The following is a 5,610-nucleotide window of genomic DNA, read 5'->3' as shown; positions in this document are numbered from 1 at the left end:
TGATACCTCTAATCTGGTCCCTGTCTCTATGAATTTGCCTATTATGAATATATCCTATAAAGGAAATCATACATGTCCTTTTGTGTTGGGTTTTGTTTTTAGCATATGTAGCATATGTAGCATATGTGTTCAAGGCTCATCCAAGTTGCTGCATATTTACCAGTACTTTGTTCCTTTTAACGGCTGGACAATATTCCATTGTGATCACAATTTGTTTTTTCATCCATAGATGGACATTTGATTTCCACCTTTAGCAATTAATAATACTGCTATGAACATTTGTGTGCAAGTTTCTATGTGGACATGTTTTCCTTTCTTTTGGGTGTATATGTAGGAGTAGAATTGTTGAATCACATTGTATTCTGTATTTAACTTTTTGAGGAACCTCCAGATTTCCATAGTGGCTGTGCTATTTCCATTCCCACCAGCAGTGTACAAGAGTTTCTGTTTCTCCAAATTGCCAATACTTGTATTTCCTTTTTTTTTTTTTTTTTGGAATTAAAGCCTTCCTGCTGGGTGTGAAGTGGTATCTCATTGTAGTTTTGATTTGTATTTCCTTACTGATCAATGATACTGTATGTCTTTTCATTTATTGCTGACTTGTCTGTCTTCTTTAGAGAATATTTATTTAAATCCTTTGCTTATTTTTCAACTGGACTGCTTGTTGCAGGAGTTTTTTATTCTTGATATGAATATTAAGTCCATACTTGATACATTTTTCCCCCATTCTGTGAATTGCCTTTTCATATTCTTGATAATGTTCTTTATTGCACAAAAGTTCTTAGTTTTTATATAGTCCAGTTTATTTTTTTGTTACTCATATTTTTGGTGTCAGATCTAAGAATTCTTTGCCAAATCTGAGGTTATGAAGATTAACCCCTATTTTTGCTGTGTGTGTGTGTGTGTGTGTGTGTGTGTGTGTGTGTGTATGAGAGAGAGAGAGAGAGAGAGAGAGAGAGAGATAACTTCAGCACTTAATTCAGCTCACTGGCACATTTTGAGTCAATTTTTGTATATAGAGTGATGTAGAAGTTTAACTTCATTGTTTTGAGTGTGGTTATCCAGTTGTCTCAGTAACATTTGGTGAAGACTATTCTTTTTTCACTGAATGGTTTTGACACCCTTGTCAAAAAATCCATTTGCCACAGATGATTGGGTTTATTTTTGTATTCTCACTTCTATTCCATTGGTTCATATTCCTATTCTTATGCCAGTACCAAACTCCTTTGACTGCTGTAGCCTTGCAGTAAGTTTTGAAATCAGGAAATGGGAGTCCTCCCACCAGTTTTCCTTTTTCAATATCATTTAGGCTATCTGAGGTCCTTTGTAGTTCCATACAAATCTGAGAATCAGTTTTTCCATTTTTGCCAAAAACGCCATTAGAATTTTTTTTTTTAGATTTTATTTATTTATGACAGAGAGAGATGGCAAGAGTGGAAACACAAGCACAGAGGAGCTAGAGAGGAAGAAGCAGGCTCCCCACTGAGCAGGGAGCCTGATATGGGGCTCTATCCCAGGACCCTGGGATCATGACCTAAGCTGAAGGCAAATGCTTCACGACTGACCCACCCAGGCACCCCAACCATTAGAATTTTTAATGAAGGTTAATCACTTTAAGATTGCCATATTAACAATATTAAGTACTCTAATCTGTGAATATGGGATGTTTTTCCATTTATTTTGGTTTTTAAAAATTCCTTTCAGCAATATTTTATAGTTTCCAGTATCTAAGTCTTTCACCACCTTGATAAAATTTATTTCTGATTCTTAATTCTTCTTGATGCTACTGCAAATAAAATTGTTTTCTTGATTTCTTTTTTGGATTGTTCATTACTGCTGTACAAAGCACAACTGATTTTTGTATGTTGATTCCTTACAACTTTGCTGAATTTTTTTATTACCTCTTGTGGTATTTATGTATATTATATGAGATTTTTAATGTGCTGTTGGATTTGGTATATTAATAATTTTTTAAGATTTTGACATCTATATTCATAAGGTATATTGGTCTGGAGTTTTCTTGTACTGTCCATGCCTGACTTTGGTATCAGGATAATGCTGATAGAGGTTTTTATTTGTAAAATTCTTAGACGGTAAGGGCTACATATATGCCACATATTTCTCTCCAGGTATACCACTCTGTAAAGATGAGCCCATTATGGTGATAAGAACTCTATAGAAGTAAAAGGGGAAAATTAAATCAGTGTCAATTTATTATGATTTTCCTTTTTTTAATATTTTGTTTATTTTAAAGAGAGAGTGGGAGTAGAGGAAAAACAGAGGTGGAGGGAGATATAGGGAGAAGGAATCTCAAGCAGACTACACACTGAGTGTGGAGTCTGATGCAGGGCTTGGTCTCAAGACCCTGGGATCATGACCTGAGCTGAAACTAAGAGTCAGACACTTAACAGATCGAGCCACCCAGGCACCCCAATTTACTATAATTTCCTAATATCAATTTCTCTTCAAATCTTTGAGAGAAAAGTTTAGTCTTAGGCTGTTAATGCAAAATGACTCAGAAATACATGACTTTGGTTATTTTTTCTTTTTGGGAAAATTATTTTAAAACCTGTAATGATCTATTGATGGAATTATTTAAGTTTTAAAAGCACCTGTCATAATATTTTGCAAAAATGATTTATTTTGGAAAGAACTCATGTATACCTGTTGACAACTATAAGAAAGTTAAAATTTCAAGACCTGTGAATGTTCTTATCTGTCTGTCCTTCCCTACCTCCAGTAGTTGTTGCTTGTTATTTGGGTTCTCCAATTCTCTAATAATCTTTTATGATTAGTACTTAATCCCAGCAAACAAAAATATTCAAGGCATTCTGACAGATTTGATGAGGAAAAGAAACTTTATCAAGAGGAGATGAGCTGTTAGTATTATTCTCAACTCTGTGCTCAGATTCATAATATGGAAAAGGATATAAAACATCTAAGATAAAAATACAGAAATTGTTAATTCAGTAAGCATTTAGCTTATACGAGCTAGCTGAAGTGTACAATCATGTGTCCCATATCAGTAAAGGTTTGTTTTCCTAAAAAGGAAATAGATTAGATGATGTTACTAAATAACATAGTGGTTAAGATTCTAGATGCTAGAGTAAGACTGGCCCTATTCAAAACCTGGCACTAGTGCTCTGATAATGTAACCTTACGCTCCTTAATCTCTCTAAACCTTGGTGCTTTAGCAATAGAATAGGGATCATGACAGTCCCTACCACACTCAGTTGTAAGACAGTGTTAAGAAAAATAGTAAATTTTTAATAAAAGCTTCATTATCTTTTCTTGTAGCTAAAAGCTATGGAAAAAACAAAGGATATAGTTATTAATATAACTGAATGAAGTGTTTGCTTTTAAAAATATATTGATGTACTTGGGAAAAGTTACATAAGGTAAGTTATGTGAACATTCATATTTTTATACCTATTTGATAATATAAAGAAGAATGTGTGCTTCTGTTATACATTCATTTCTAAAACAATGTAACTTAATCTCATATTACAAAAGTTATTTTCAGAAAGGGGAGTATACAATGAAGAATAATCATCATAATCTATAAAATTCTATTAAATATTCAGCTTTTTTTTTCAAATACGATTTTTCTCATCAGTTTTTGTTTGCAGTAATAAGGGAACATTTCCTTCAAAAGGCACTGTTGCCTCACAGATGCTCTCACACTGATGTGTCATTTAAAAATAGGGATACTGAATCCTTAACACTTTTTTCCTCCCTCAAAAGCAGTCTATACCAAGTAAAAAATGAAGCAGGTTTACTGATGATTTTCTTATTTATCTGTTCTATGCACTGTTCTAGAAAGGATATAAGACTTAAATTATTTCATCTGATTTTAATACCAATTAATTCACTGAAGAAAAAAGCCCAATCAAATCATATTACATTGATGAAATAATGAATTAGTTTTTAAAAACAATTCTTCTTCATGTATTTTTGTAGGAAGTCATACTATTTGAAAGACATAATCTAACTTATTTTTGTGTAGATTTTAAGAGGAACTAAATACTGAGTACTTCAGAATTGTTTGGTCTAGCCCATCAACACTTACTGGATACTGAATAGACAACAGGGACCTCCAAGTATGTATTTCAATTAAATATTGTCACTTTTTTTTTCTTTTTTAAAGAGAGAGAGTGTGACTGGGGAGGGACAGGGGAGAGAGAATCACAAGCAGGCTCCCTGCCCAGCACGGGCCCATCCTGGGGCTCAATCTCACAACTCTAAGATCATGACCTGAGCTGAAATCAAGAGTTAGAATCTTAACCAACTGAGCCACTCAGGTGCCCCTAAATAATGTCACCTTTATTCACAAAATGATATCTCTTGGTTTGCTACAGGGTATGGTACTTCTCAAACTTTCCCCCTTAATAATACTTTGTATAGCCCTCTACATGCCCCCTTTAAAGCAGGGTTCACATTTATAAATAAGTGTTTGTAATTATTGCACTTTTGTTAGAATACCTGTTCCAAGAGGACAAGTCCATCTTATTACTGCATCCCCAAATCTAAATCATAGCTGGTGCTTAGCAAGCATTTAATACATTTTTATAGCATGAAGGACTTTCTGAAATCACCTCTGATGGCCACTAGTCAATGCATACCTCCTAAGATATGGGGCATAGTCCAAAGCTGCCTCTATCAGAAAATATCTTTCAAGGGGTGCCTGGGTGGCTCAGTCGGTTAAGCGTCTGCCTTCGGCTCAGGTCATGATCCCAGGGTCCTGGGATTGAGCCCTGTGTTGGGCTCCTTGCTCAGTGGGAAGCCTGCTTCTCCCCTCTCCGACTCCCCCTTCTTGTGTTCCCTTGCTCCCTGTCTCTCTCTCGCTATCAAATAAATAAATAAATAAATCTTAAAAAAAAATACCTTTCAAGACATCTGTATTATTTACTTTTAACATTCATGTGACTTTAATCCTGATCCATTACATGTTTCTTTTAATATATGTTATTCTAAAGAAGAACTGATACATCACGGATAAACAATTTTAAGGATACAGCTGTGTATGAATGTAGTGTATGGGCTACATTTGATTTTTAGCAAATATCTTAAGTTATCTAAAAAATGGGTTTAAGAATACTTACCATGAAGGTTTTTATTGTTTTTTGAGAGAGCAAAGTAAAAATGCACTTAAAATACTTGGCATGCATAATAAGTACTTAAATATGGGCTCCCTTTATCTTTTTTTTTTTTTTTTTTAAGTAAACTCTATGCCCAACATGGGGCTAGAACTCAGGACCTGAGACTGTGTTTCATGCTCTACCAACTGAGCAAGCCAAGTGCCCCAGCCCTTTTACCCTCTTACTAGAAATCTTCTAGATTCCCTTATAAGAACCCCAATTTATATCTGATTCTTCTCATTAAGTATACATGGTCAATAACTGTCAACTAAGAAGTAAAAGTTCTCAACCCTTGAGCAAGGATTATGGCTAATCAACTATTAAAAAATCCTGCACCTACTGAACACCTCATAGAGATGAAAATTTTTTACCCAAAATTTTTAACCAGTGCCAACAATGTCCACAGAGAATTTAAATTGAGTTAATTTTTATTACTACTTATACTTAACACAAGTTTACTGTTTTAGACAGG

The sequence above is a fragment of the Lontra canadensis genome, unplaced genomic scaffold, assembly GCF_010015895.1.
Source record: "Lontra canadensis isolate GAN:19392208 unplaced genomic scaffold, GSC_riverotter_1.0 scaffold10, whole genome shotgun sequence".
NCBI classification, from domain to species: Eukaryota; Metazoa; Chordata; class Mammalia; order Carnivora; family Mustelidae; genus Lontra; species Lontra canadensis.
This window is presented reverse-complemented; position numbering follows the sequence as displayed.